The following is a 15557-nucleotide window of genomic DNA, read 5'->3' on the forward strand; positions in this document are numbered from 1 at the left end:
GTTTAGATCACTATCTTTGGTATTTCTAAGAAAAAAAAAATCACGTTGCTGTGGTTTCAAAAGCTCTTTGTAACAAACACAATTCAGAAGTCATCATGGGAACACAATGTTATACAACACTGTTTTCTTCTTTTTTTCTTTCCCCAGCTAATTTTTACTTTCTTCACTGGCAGAAAACCAATATGTAACAGCTGTATGATTTATGCAATAATTGATGCAAAACCATACTGAATCCCCTGGCCATTCACCATATCTTTTGACAATTAATATCAGTAAACGCAGCATGACTTGGTTTCTCAAACATGCAAGTAAGGCCACTTTCAGTGTGCTGGAACACCACGTGAGACCGCAGACTGATGTTTCTGTGTTGCCTGTTCAGGTCGGAAAGCCGGGAAATGGTACTGTTTCTCTTTAATCACTAGAACAATGCAGTTTTTACTGCATTGTTTGGACAAGTACCAAACATTTTGCCTGACTCTCATCTGGAATTAGAAGATCCTTTCAGGTTAGAGGACAGGTTGGGACTTCTTGGGGCAGGAAGCAAGTATAGTTCTGTGACTGCTCCTTGTGGCACATCACAAATGATGGCCAATGCTTCCTTGATTCTGAACTTGTAAAATCTTCTCCTCTTAGTATTAACAATCAGACTCTTTTCACCCACAACTATAAACTCTCAAATATTCTTGAAAGCTCGTTATGCTAAATTTACTCTCAACTAACAACAAAAAAAATCTGAAGAAAATTAAACATTTGTCAGACTTTAAGAATCATTTATCTCTTAAAAACTCAAATGTAAAAGAATGTTTTATCACGTTTCATCATTGGCTCTGGGAAGTCCTCACAGGTACCCTTCCCATCAAAAAGCAATCCTGTACCCTGCACACAAATTTATGGTGAAACCCACAGTCTGTGAGGCTTTCAGGGGCATCTCTCTGTAGCCAGGTGAACTCAGGTCCTTGGGAACCTAGAGGAACTGTCACTACCACTGCCATCAGCATCATCACTGCCACCACCGTGCCAGCAAATCCAGAAGCTCCTACACAAACCGAGTCAAATGAGGCTTCATGACTCGAGACAATACACTACCACTTACTGCTGTGTTCCAAACCTTCACTCTTGTGGAGAACTCACTGCTGGCTACATTTTTTTTTCTAAAAGACAATTTTTAAAAGCTTTAAAGTACAATGTTTTATAATGATTATTAAAAAAATTTTTAATCACTCTTCCTTTGAAAGCAGTGAATACTCTACAATAGAGGTTAGAAAAGATGTTTTGTAGTTCTAAAAATTTAAATAAATTCCTTGGAGAGATTCAGAACTGATAATGGGAGGAGAAAGATAAAAGATAGCAATAAATATTAAAAAAAATAGAAGTGGAATAAATGAAAAGTTTTTAATCACCATATGCTTCGGATTCCTTACTTTTAAGACTTGAGTACTCTGCTAACACTACAGACATTTTGCAAGTGTCAGTGTTCAAAATAAAATATGAAACCAAACACTCCTTAATATGAAGAGGATTACATAATTATTTCAATGCAACAAAGAAACAATACTGAGGAGTACAGTCTACTCTTGAATCACAAACAATACTAACTATTATGTATTCTGCTTTAAGGATACTCAATATATTAAACATCGGGATCCAGAAGAAAATGGCAAAGAAAATTAGAGGTAAGAGGAACTTCAAAGATCATTGACTACAAGCTGCTACTACTGTGACAAATAAATGAAAATCAATGAAACCTGAAGACTTTCTGTGTTTCAGCATTCTTGATTCAACCGAGTTGTAGAAGTTACTAGTCATCAGAAAGGAATTTAGATGAGGCAAGAATCAAGTTTACTTTTTTCAAAAGACATGTTATATTTGAGATATTTGGGAATTATCCTAATTTTTTTCTCAAGATTAAATGAAAGTTTTGGTCAAATAATGGGCAACAAAGTAATTAATTTTCTCATTTAATTGACCAAATGATTTATTAGAGGTTACCTTTAAATATTAGTTTGTCAAGTTAGAACTTACTTAAAAGTCACAAGATTATTTGTCCACAACCTCTTAGGAATGCATGTGTAATATGAAATGAGGTATGTCTCTGGAATATCATAAGGCAGTGATCAACAGCCTAACAATACCCTCGGTAAATACAATTAAGAACTTAGAATATTTCTGATATCATTCCAAAACCCATGTCTATTGTAATCCAAATGCAATTCAGAGAAGCAAGTTGCCGAGTAAGCAGAGCAAAATGCTGAGTTAGGAGAACCAAATGGCATTTGGTTTCTGTTTGACTGAATATTACTGGTAGCATGAAATTCTTAACCTGTAAACCATGGACAGGATTAACACGAATGTGCACTCTCTGTGTAGGTGTATTATACTGTTGATTTTAGAAGGTGTCTGAGACTTAAAAGGAATCTTTTTTAGAACTGTGACAGCAACATAAATACAATGAGTCACAAATGTGAATAACATAGGTAATTTTAATTTTATAGTATCCACATTAAAAATTAGGTGAAAGCAATTTTAATATAGTCTACTTAGCACAATATATCCAAAATATTGTTAGTTCAAACCGTAATCAATATAAAAATGATTGATGAGCAGCTTTACAATTTTTGGTACTAAATTTTTGAAGTCTAGTATGTAACACCCGCAGTGCACTTCAGTCTGGACTTGCCACACTGCACGTGCTTCACTGCCACACGAGGCTAGGGGCTCCCTTTAGGGCAGTGAGGATCTAGAGAGGAGACCTGCAGCAGGCGTCAGGAAATACATCACAAATGTCATTTCCTTCTGTTGATCAACTGATATTTAGTGCCACTGAATCTGAAATGATCCTTTTTGATAATTACTACTATTTCTGTGCTTCAAACTAAGGGCCTACAGGAAATATTTAATGGTCAACAGATCTAGAAATTATCATCCTCTGAAAAGTGCTATTCTGAGAGGGAAAAATGCCCGAATGGACTACTGGATCTCCCACAAACAGAGAAAAGGAAATAGGCAGAAATTATGAAAACCTGCACTATTGAAATGGTTCTTAATTTCACAGAAAAATAACAACATGACAAAATGTCTAAGTGGAGTTGAGTATCTTTTGTATATATGTAAAAGGCAACATTCAGTAAACTGGTGCAGCCTCTATGGAAAACATTATGGAGGCTCCCTATCAAACGAAAAATGCAGTTGCCATATAATCCAGCAACCCCACTCCTAGACATATATCCAGAGAAAATTATAATTTGGAAGGGTACATGCACTCCAGGGTATACAGCAGCATTATGTACAATAGCTAAGACATGGAAGCAACCTAAAATGTCCATTAACAGATAAATGGATAAAAAGATGTAATGCCATTTGCAGCAACATGAATGAACCTAGAGGTTATCTTACTAAGTGAAGTCAGAAAAAGAAAGAAAAATACTGTATGTCATCACTTATATATGGAATCTAAAATATGACACAAATGAACTTATCTATGAAATAGAAACAGACTCACAGATATAAAGAAGAGACTGTGGTTGCCAAGGGGAAGGGAGAGTTGGAGACAGAATGGACTGGAATTTTGTGATTAGCAGATGTAAACTATTACATAGACAAAGAATAAACAACATGATCCTTCTGTATAGCACACAGAACTTTATTTAATATCCTGCAATAAACCATAATAGAAAACAATATAAGAAAGAATAAATATACATATAACCAAATCATTTTGCTGTATATCAGAAATTAACACAGTATTGTAAACCAACTATACGTCAATAAAATACATTTTAAAAAAATAACATTCAAGAGCTTGTGGAATCTTAGCATTTAAGAAACGCTCTTGAAATAGCAGATACTACAATTAAATTTTGCTTAAATGCAACTATACTGATGAATATGCAAAAACTATGTATATGATAAAAGTGATAAATAATCTTTTTTCTGAGTTTGTCATACTGTTATAATCAACCCTATCAAAAGTTAACCTTTTTCAATACTTATCTGATCTCTTTATTTCATGGAGCCATGGTTATGGAAGCGCTACAGAATCTTGAGGAGGTATCTTTCTTCTTTCTTTATCAGTTCAGTTCAGTTGCTCATTCATGTCTGACTCTTTGCGACCCCATGAACTACAGCACGCCGGGCCTCCCTGTCCATCACCAACTCCCAGAGTTTACCCAAACTCATGTCCACTGGGTCCAGGGATGCCATCCAACCATCTCATCCTCTGTCATCCCCTTCTCCTCCTGCCCTCAATCTTTCCCAGCATCAGGGTCTTTTCAAATGAGTCAGCTCTTTGCATCAGGTGGCCAAAATATTGGAGTTTCAGCTTCAACATCAGTCCTTCCAATGAACACCCAGGACTGATCTCCTTTAGGTTGGATCTCCTTGCAGTCCAACGGACTCTCAGAGTCTTCTCCAACACCACAATTCAAAAGCATCAATTCTTTGGCGCTCAGGTTTCTTCATAGTCCAACTCTCACATTCATACATGACCACTGGAAAAACCATAGCCTTGACTAGACGAGCCTTTGTTGACAAAGTAATGTCTCTGCTTTTTAATATGGCAATCTTTCTTTATAGGGCTCATATAATTAAAAAGGACACTTGAGGTATATTAACCCTCCATGGGTGGTGATAATCTGCTTTTTGTACTGCCATGTACAAGGGTATACAGTGTGATAGTAAAAACAGAGTGCTTGTCTTCAAGCACCTTCACCTCAGTTTAGGAAGAGATAAAAAGATGTACTAATATCTCCTAGACTTTGAAATTCTGAGAGATTTCTTCCCTTATCTTGTAAGAAATCAACAGTAAACTGGTTTTATATCTTAAAAGTTGTGACAGGAAAGTCGCATGTGGGTAGAAGTATTGGCAGTTCAGACAACAGTGCAACATGTTTGGCTGGCAAGAGGAGAAATCATTTTTTCATCTGATTCTGGTGATTTTTTTTTTAATTTAAGCTCTCATTGGTGATTGCACATCCACGATCCATCTGGTGGGTAGTGAAACTTTCAGGGGTGCAGCTGAGTTGGTCCTAGGGGAGCCACAAAATAGTGTAGATACTGCAGAAAAGCCTCTGGAAGATGGGAAAAGCGAGCTAAGAACAGCACGGCTTCTCCCTTCTTTCTACTCCCTGTTCTACCGCCAGTGTTTCTGGCCACTCCTATATGTTGATACATGTATTAATATACATGTAGTAGGAGTTGAAAAGTTATTCAGGAAATCTGACCAATGTTAAAAAGCCAAACTAAATAATTCAGACACAAGAATTTTTCTTATTCCTCTTGAGAAGGTTTTTATTCCTAAAATATTTCGGTCACTTCCTTTACTCTCTGTTTAAGATACTGACATATTTCTCAGGTTTGCCAAGAGTGAGAATGAATCAGCTTTTATTACATGGATCGTATGCATGAAAGGCTCTGAGATATCCTAAAGTATTAATGTCCGAGTGTCAGCTCAATTCATCACACATTGATTTTTAAGCTAAAATATATTATTTATACTGTGATTGCTGCTTGGTATTTTCCTAAAGTGATCAAAATGATTACTCTGTATTTTCTCATTCCAGTTTGCAGTCTCTGGAGGAGTGTAACTATTTATTATTGCCCTTATTTTTAATATTAAAAAAACTAAAATGAAGAAAATTTAAACTTGATCACAGTGATTTAGTAACTTACTGATATAAGCCATATGGTATATTTTTTCCTGTTTCAATATGCTTTTTAAATAATTTTCCTACATAATTTTTAAAAATTATTATTTATTCCTACTCTTAGTTTCATATATATGCATAATTATATACACTGCTTACATATTGCTCACAATTTCTTACATATACAATTGCACTCCATTAATAAAATTTCCAAGTGAATAAAGCATGACTCAGCAATGTAACTGATCTACTGTTTCATTATTGGCTTAAAGCACAAACCTCTGACTAAAGAAAAAAATATATTCCCTTAGATATAAAACACTGCTGCTCGTAAGACTTTGTCCTTCCACTATGGAGATGTTAAGTAACAAACAAAATAATCAAACAAAAAATAATCAAATAATACTTATTTAAACCCATCAAACTTGAAAGGGGGTATGTTTAGAATGATTTACTAACCACTTCAAAAAAGCAGAATGCTAGACAATATAATATTTCTTTACACATTTTTCAATAGATATTCATTGAATATCAGTATGAAGCAGTCACTAATGTGAAAGTTTATATAAATATAGGTAAGTAATGGTTTCTGCCTTTAAAGAGGTGAAAATCTGGTCACAAACTCTTGCAAAAATATCCATAGGCAATGACAAAATATTGTACACACACTCACAGAAAAATATCATCATGAGAGAGAGAAGTCTTATTTAAGAGAAGAATGTGAAGAGATACAGTTGGGAAGGGTTTTACAAAAGAGGATGCACTTGAGTTGAGTTTTAAAAGTTGAAAAGGTGACCACCATGAGAACTTTTAAAAGAATTTTTATAGTCTAGGCAGGAATAAAGCACAAAGAACAGAAGTAGGAAACAGAAGGAAGTGCTCAGGAGAGCTGAGGCATACGGAGGAGGCAGTGATGAATAATGAGGTGAGAGGGCTCTCATCAGGGGGGAATTTCATAGGCTACTTCCTGAATAAAGATATTGATTATCATACTATGGAGCAGCTCTCCTGTGCTAGCCTAGAAAAGCTGTCTGCTCTCTAGGATACTGAGTTCATAAGGCCTGGGAAATAATACGTTCTCAGATCATAGATCCTGGACCCCCCAAAATTTTAATTCACACATTTAGGGCTTAACAAATGAGCAGTGGCTGACAGCTTTCTTCTTCAGTCCAGACCCTTCTAGGACCCCCCTGGGTTTATCTGGGTCTACTCAAGAGTATCTGCAGATACCATTCTCTGGGATTTTGGAATTTTTCCTAAACTTAGACTGAACATTCCACAAGAGTTAATGTATCTTGCACAGTCCTGACCAAATCTGTCAGGCAATCCTAAATATTTCAGACTGTTCAGAAAGCTGGATAATGTGTGTGAAACTGGAACTCAACTCCTGGATGAATAAGGTACTATGTCCTCCCTTATTATAGTTAAGGATTCAAATGATTTCAGTTTAATTTCACGGAACTGTGTCTGAGCCACTACCGTGTATTAACACACGAATACAAGGTTGAAAACGGACACTTCACTACCCTCAAAGGTCATGACCCCAAATTAGGTTAGATGGTACACTTGTATGCTTAACCCCCAGTGGCCAGTGATATTATAGCTGGAAACTAGAGGAACAAGGGATTCTTTTCTGCTCTTTCCTTTCTTTGTTGTAGTTACAGAAATAATCATATGTAAGAGGCAGAAGTTTCTCAAAGTTATAGGAAAGCAGAGCAATGGTACAGAGAGACAATCTCCACCATTAGCTGTGGTCTCTTCCAACAGGAAGCCTCTAGACAACATCGGAGCTTTCTGCCAGGAATGTGGGCTTATAAAAATGAGGGAAAAAAGAACTCCACAAATGACATAACAAGATATACCAATTATTACTACATAATAAACCACACAACATTTAGTGGTTCAGAGCAGTAACGTCTCTTGGCTCACAGTTCTGTGTGTAAGGTGGCTAGTTAGCTAATCTCCATTTGGCTCACTTATGCTGCTACAGTTGGCGGGAGGGTCAGCCACTCACCAAATTTGGATGGCCTTATTCACATGTGTGCCAACTGACATATTATCGGCCAGGGTGACAGAAACAGCCTCTGAAGCCCTTAGACTTAGAGCAGGCACACTATGCATTCTACTGGCCAAAGCAAGCTACACAGTCAGCTGAGATTTCAAAAGTGGGGAAACAGATGCTGTAAAGTCACATTGTGAAGACTCTGGATACAGGAACGAGAGGAGAACTGTGGTCATATTTGCAAACTACCAAATAAGAGGATTGAGAAAATTTTTTAAATAGCACTGCACATTTCTACATTTTTTTCCACCATATATGTTTTATAGTAATACATTGTTTATTATTCAGTCGTGTCTGACTCTTTGCGACTCCATGGATTGCAACATGTCCTTCACTATCTCCAAGAGTTTGCCCAAACCCATGTCCACTGAGTCAGTGATGCCATCCAACCATCCTCTGTCATCCCCTTCTCCTTCTGCCTTCAATCTTTCCCAGGATCAGGGTCTTTTCTAATGAGTTGGCTCTTCTCATCATAGTCAAAGTATTGGAGTTTCAGCTTCAGCCACAATCCTTCCAGTGAATATTCAGGGTTGATTTCCATTAGGATTGACTGGTTTGACCTCCTTGCAGTCCAAGGGCCTCTCAAGAGTCTTCTCCAACACCACAATTCAAAAGCATCAATTGTTAAGTGCTCATATTTCAATATAACAAAACCTGAAATGGCTGGCAGTGTGACAAGGAAGGGCATTGGCTGAGGGCAGATTAACTAAAAACATGCTTGAAATACAGTTAAAGGGTGACTAAATTAATCAAGGAAAGAAATACAACTTTCACAACAATCCATATGATTGAAGAGTTTCCATGAAAGTCTGAAAGTAATCATTTGAAACCTAACTATTCTTTAGGCTCCACTGTGTTCATCATACGTAAGATTTTATGTTATAACAACATCCTATGGCTGATTTACAAATATGTAAAGAATAGTTTCTCTTTCTAATATCCTTCAATCCAATTCCAAAACATGGTTGTTTGCTTTTATGTATGTAGTATTTGTGGCTGGGTTGGGTCTTCCTTGCCTCGTGCAGGGAGTGGGGGCTACTCTCTCCTGCAGTGCAGCAGCTGTGGTGTACGGGCTTAGTTTCTCTGTGGCACGTCAGATCTTCCCAGACCAGGGATTGAACGCATGTCTCCTGCATTAGCAGAAGGATTCTTAACCACTGGACCACCAAGTCAGGTTGGTTGCTTTCTTTCTGATTTGTTGCCATATCTTTTCTATATGTTTCTGTCCAATTTTATTACTGAGAGACACCATGACGTGGCACAAGGGACGTGGCATTAATGCTGCCTGTGTCATAAGGATACTGGGTTTTGCCCAAGAATAAAAGCCTGCATCCACAACCATGTTCTTCAGCCAGTCTGCGAGATGGATCAGTTTGCTGACACTTGGACCTTCGCTAAGAGTCACTCACTGTAAGCCTCCAGCCCTTCAGGCTGGCAGAAGTGCTGTAATTGGACGCGAAGTCCGAAAGAAGCCTCGCTGGTGGCTGCAGCCCAGTTCTGAGAGTGCAAGGCAGGGGTGATGATTTTGAGCATATGCTAGAGCCAGCTGTGGTGCGGAAAAGGCAGGGCTCCTGCTGCCACTGTTGATCCTTCTGAGATGGAAAGAACAAGATTTATGGCGGGTTCCACAACCTTCAAAACAGGCCAGCAAGCTCCATGTGTTCTTCCTCTGATTGAAAGCCTGGATACACACTGTGTATATAAGTTGGCCTAGGTAAAGTAACTCGGCTGACCCATATTTACATTTTGCCGCTGGTGTCCTAAACACAACTAGGATGGGCCCGGTGGCTGGTCTTGGCACACAGCACAATGTTTGTGTTTTTCTTTCCTTGGTGCCCCAGATGTTAGCTTCATTTCTGATTGGCATTAGCATCTGCAGCTGTTTCTGCTCGTCTCCCCATCTCAGGCCTCTCGGTGATAGCACCGCTTTATGTCATCCATTCACTCTTCATCAAACATTCCTGAAAATCTGCTCTGCAATGAAATTAAAAAAAAAAAACCTCTCAAGATAAGAATATTTTCTCAATTTTCTGTGACAAGTAGTCATAAAAGCCAAACAAATCTGTTCTTCTTTCAGTTCTCACATCTTTCATTTGGAGACAGCTGAGCACAAGGAAGACTGTGTGATGATTCCTGTAGTCCCAGCATGCTGACCCACAGACTGTGAACAAAATGCAATTTCAGTTCTGTCTTCTCCTGGATGTATCCTTCCCCAAGAAAGTAAGGTTTAGTCCACTCAGTTGTGCCTGACTCTTCGCAATCCTGCAAACTGTAGGGCTAGGAATCTAGCCCACCAGATTCCTCTGTCCAGGAATTCCCTACTCCTGATGAAAATTCTGAGTCACAGGGCTTTTGTTCCCACTCATTCTTAGATAACACAACATCTTAAAATATTGGTAAGTCAAAAAACATTTTCATTTCAGTATACAGAATATCTACTGAAATATTCTGATCACTGAATCTTCAACCCAGATCTGCTTCACGGAGTTGGGTGTTCTGCCCTCCACCTGTCCTGGTCAAGATTTTCCTACACTCACTAGCTGCAGTGAATGAAGAGATCAGATGGTTCTTATTTGGACTGGTGCCATCTCAGGCTGACAGTCTTCTCTGGCCTTGAAGGAAGACAGAAGTCAGCTTCTACTGGGCCTTGCAGAGTTTCCCTCGTGGGCTCCTGAGTCCCAAAGAGCCTAAATCCCTGGGGAAATGGACCTCTATGCCGGTTGGCAGAGGGACATGCCACAGCGCATCTTCTTTCTTCCGCTGCTGAGGTCTTCTGCCCCTTGTGTGGCGCTGTGGGACAGGAGCCAAAAGTCTCATGTTGGCTCCTTTGCTTTAAATGGACCATATCTGATTCACAAGAAGTGGTGGTATGTTCTGTGAGAACTCTGAAAGTTTAAGCAGAGCCAAGGCAGTGTTCTTTTGCATCTAGTGGTATCACATCAAGAGGTTCTCTCAAAGATCACCCAAGGCTTGGGCTTTGAAATTAGCATGCTCCAAAATTTAACTTAGGGCTCAAAGCAAAGCATCAACTTTCTACAAAGAGATCTCCTTACAGTCTCTTTCCAAGGTCTCTGGTATCGTTTTTATGCCCTTGATTTGGCAGAGGGGTGCAAGAGTCACGGTTTTTGGGTTCTACTTCCTTTAAAAAATTAGGAAATGAAGACAGGGACATAAGCTGTCCACACTATCTGTCATCCAATACTTTTCCTTAGGGTACCTCAGTGGAAACTGAAGCAGGCACGGTTCCATACTAACTTATTACACTCAGTAGATAACTTTGCAGTAACAATTTAATCTTCTGGATCTGTATTTTCTCCTTCATAAAATGAGAAGGGTGAAGCTCAATATCTAGAGTCCTTTCCAGCTCTCAGACTTGAGGTTTTTGAAGTTAAGATTCTATACAGTGTAACACGATGGAAAACACACTGAGATGGCTATCAAGAAACATAATCCCTGCTGTAATCTAAGCAACTATTTCAATGACATTTTAAAAGTCTTCTAATTTTTCTGGGACTTAAGTTTTCTAACATGCAATGGAGGAGTGGGTACTGGATGACTTGTAAGACTCTCACTCAGAGATTATTTACGGTTTCTGAAGATTCCCTCTATTATAAACCCTTATTTCATCACTCACAAAATAAGATTTTAAAACAGGAAAAATATCACAACTAAGCACAAAACTTAGCTGAGAAATTTCCTGGCCCGAAAAATCTTAATAAAGGATGCAGTATTTAAGATCATTAATACTTTGGAAGGCTACACAGTGGACATCTCTGGCATCTGAAAACTTGGCTCTGGTCCTACCTTTGCTGCTCCCCCAGCTGCACGAGCGAAGGCGAATCACCGAATCTCTTTAAATTTCACACCATTGTTAGGAGTAGTACAGTTCAGTCCCTCAGTCGTGTCCGTCTCTTTGAGACCCCATGGACTGCAGCACGCCAGGCTTCCTTGTCCATCACCAACTCCCAGAGTTTATTCAAACTCAAGTCCATCCAGTCGGTGATGCCATCCAACCATCTCATCCTCTGTCGTCTCTTCTCCTCCTGTCTTCAATCATTCTCAGCATCAGTGTCTTTTCAAATGAGTCAGTTCTTCGCATCAGGTGGCCAAAGTATTAGAGTTTCAGCTTCAACATCAGTCCTTCCAAGGAATGTTCAGGGTTGATTTCCTTTAGGATGGACTGGTTCAATCTCCTTGCCATACAAGGGTCTCTCAAGAGTCTTTGCCAACACCACAGTTCAAAAGCATCAATTTTTTGGCACTCAGCTTTCTTTATAGTCCAACTCTCACATCCATACATGACTACTGGAAAAACCATAGCTTTGACTAGACGGACCTTTGTTGGCAAAGTAATGTCTCTGCTTTTTAATATGCTGTCTGGGTTGGTCATAACTTTCTTTCCAAAGAGCAAGTGTCTTTTAATTTCATGGCTGCAGTCATCATCAGCAGTGATTTTAGAGCCCCCAAAAAATAAAGTCTCTCATTGTTTCCCCATCTATTTGCCATGAAGTGATGGGAATGAAAGCCATGGTCTTAGTCTTCTGAATGTTGAGCTTTAAGCCAACTTTTTTACTCTCCTCTTTCACTTTCATCAAGAGTCTCTTTAGTTCCTCTGAGCTTTCTGCCGTAAGAGTGGTATCATCTGCATATCTGAGGTAATTGATATTTCTCCCAGCAATCTTGATTTCCAGTTTGTGTTTCATCTAGTCCGACACTTCACATGATCTACTCCACATGTACTCTCCCCATACATATACATGGGTGCTTCCCTGAGAGCTCAGTTGGTAAAGAAACTGCCTGCAATGCAGGATACCCCGGTACGATTCCTGGGTTGGGAAGATCTGCTAGAAAAGGGGAAAAGCTACCCACTTCAGTAATCTGGCCTCGAGAACTAATCCATGGGGTCGCAAAAAGGCAGATAGGACTGAGTGACTTTCACATGGAACTTCCCCGGTAGCTCAGAGGGTAAAGCGTCTACCTGCAATCCAGAAGACCAGGGTTCGATCCCTGGGGGTCAGGAAGATCCCCTGGAGAAGGAAATGGCAATCTACTCCAGTACTCTCTCCTGGAAAATCCCATGGACAGAGAAGCCTGGTAGGCTACAGTCCATGGGGTCGCAAAGAGTAGGACATGACTGAGTGACTTCACTTTCACTCTGCATATAAGTTAAATAAGCAGGGTGACAATATACAGCCTTGACTTACCCCCTTCTCTATTTGGAACCAGTCTGTTGTACCATGTCCAGTTTTAACTATTGATTCCTGACCTGCTTACAGATTTCTCAGAAGGCAGGTTGGGTGGTCTGGTATTCCCATCTCTTTCAGAATTTTCCACAGATTGTGGTGATCCACACAGTCAAAGATTTGACATAGTCAATAAAGCAAAAATAGATGTTTCTCTGGAACTCTCTTGTTTTTTCAATGATCCAGCAGATGTTGGCAATTTGATATCTGGTTTCTCTGCCTTTTCTAAATCCAGCTTGAACATCTGGAAGTTCATAGTTCATATACTATTTAAGCCTGGCTTAGAGAATTTTGAGCATTACTTTGCTAGCGTGTGAGATGAGTGCAATTGTGTGGTAGTTTGCGCATTCTTTGGGGTTGCCTTTCTTTGGGATTGGAATGAAAACTGACCTTTTCCAGTCCTGTGGCCACTGCTGAGTTTTCCAAATTTGCTGGCATATTGAGTGCAGCACTTTCACAGCATCATCTTTCAGGATCTGAAACAGCTCTACTGGAATTCCATCACCTCCACTAGCTTTGTTCGTAGTGATGCTTCCTAAGGCCCACCTGACTTCACATTCCAGGGTGTCTGGCTCTAGGTGAGTCATCATGCCATCATGGTTATCTGGGTCATGAGGATCTTTTTTGTACAGTTCTTCTGTGTATTCTTCCCACCGCTTCCTGATATCTTCAGCTTCTGTTAGATCCATACCATCTCTGTTCTTTATTGTGCCCATCTTTGCATGAAATGTTCCCTTGGTATCTCTAAAATATCTTGAAGAGATCTGTAGTCTTTCCCATTCTATTGTTTTCCTCTACTTCTTTGCATTGATCATTGTGGAAGACTTTCTTATCTCTTCTTGCTATTCTTTGGAACTCTGCACTCAAATGGTTACATCTTTCCTTTTCTCCTTTGCCTTTTGTGTCTTTTCCTCTCTCAGCTATTCGTAAGGCCTCCTCAGACAACCCTTTTGCCTTTTCCACATTTCTTTTTCTTGAGGCTGGTCTTGATCACTGCCTCCTGTACAACATCACGAACCTCCATCCATAGTTCTTCAGGCACTCTATCAGATCTAATCCCTTGAATCTATTTGTCACTTCCACTGTGTAATCGTACGGGATTTGATTTAGGGCATACCTGAATGGTCTAGTGGTTTTCCCTACTTTCTTCAATTGAAGTCTGAATTTGGCAATTAGTAGTAGTAATAATAATAATATTGTAAAGTAATTAGCCTCCAACTAATAAAAATAAAAAAAAGAATACAAGCAAAATAATAATAATAATTGACAGGGTTGACTTGAGGATCGTATGACAGAAATTTGATAGTGGTATTTATAGTATGAAATGAATGTTGATTGTTACCTTTAAATATATTCAGTAATCTAGAAAGAAAACAATTATTTTTCTACTTATTCAGAATGGTGATGACACAGTAACTTTGTGATTATTACCTAAATGTACAAGCCTGTAATACAACCAGAAACATGATGGGTATTAAAACTGAGGGCCAGAAATTAAAGCAGATCCTGAATGTAGTGAGGGATACATTCTAAGATCTTTGTGAATCTACTGACTGGCTAGGCTCTTGATTTTCTCTCAAATCACATTTTGGTCAAGCCACATGCCATATTCCTGAGACTATCCCCATGTGAGTAGTTGAAACACTGACTAGAACATTCCAGTCATACTTTATCACAAGGAGTGGGGTATTCTTGGTCATGTCTGGTCCAAATCGTCACTAAACTAGACATTTTACTCTTTAATGTCCCTAAACTTCTATTAGTATCTCAGTAGGAGCCATTGTTCTTTTAAATTCCTTGATATCTGCTTCACATTCAACCTCAACATTATGCTTTCTTTTTAGGGGGAATATAAAAGAAAATATTTGCTTTTATTTGTTACAGTTTTTTTAAATCTTTTTAAAAGAATTATTATGGAAGTTTATATATTACCTAGGTGAGACAATTTCATTCTCTGGTGGATGACTCAAATTCATGCCTTTGCAAAATGACAAATATCATCTAATACATCCTAAAATCTCTAAAGTCCTGACCATTGAATCCTCAGTGCCAAAGTCTACTACCATATCTAACAGCTCACCATGAACAATTTCCTTATTAATTCAATTTCCCTGTTTTTAATCACACCTCTCTCTTCAAAACTCCAACATCTCTGCTTTCTCCCTTTTAGTCGACAATCTCACTTTTTTAATTAACTGAGAAAATGAAAATAACCCTATTTCCCAAAACCAATTACTGACCCATCCAGTGACTTCTGTCCTGAAAGCAACCCCCATGCCCGCCTACGTCACCATTTCCTCTCTCTCCTGAACTGTGCCCACCAGCAGGCAAAGCAGCTGAATTCTCCCCACATCTGAGTCCCTTTTTTGACCACGACTCCTTTTCCTTTTCTGCCCCATTAGTCTCATCTGCTTCTCTTCTAAACTGCTGCCAGTGCTTAATGTATCTCCTCTTATACACTCTCCTGAACCTACCCTCGCCTGGCTGAAACTCCTACCCACCAAATATCCTGTCCTGACTAACAAGGACTTCCATCTTGCAAGATCGGTAAGTGCTTTCCCTGTCCTCACATTTCTCAAGTGATTCACTCTTACTCAAACAGTATTTTCA

General features: G+C 39.0%; 1 pseudogene; it reads left to right on the forward strand.

The window, feature by feature from the left end:
- Positions 1–283: 283 nt before the first annotated feature.
- Positions 284–15557, forward strand: part of LOC133050103 (large ribosomal subunit protein uL22-like) — a 29184-nt pseudogene continuing 13910 nt past the window's right edge.

This window comes from Dama dama, chromosome 31 (genome assembly GCF_033118175.1).
Source record: "Dama dama isolate Ldn47 chromosome 31, ASM3311817v1, whole genome shotgun sequence".
Taxonomy (NCBI): Eukaryota; Metazoa; Chordata; class Mammalia; order Artiodactyla; family Cervidae; genus Dama; species Dama dama.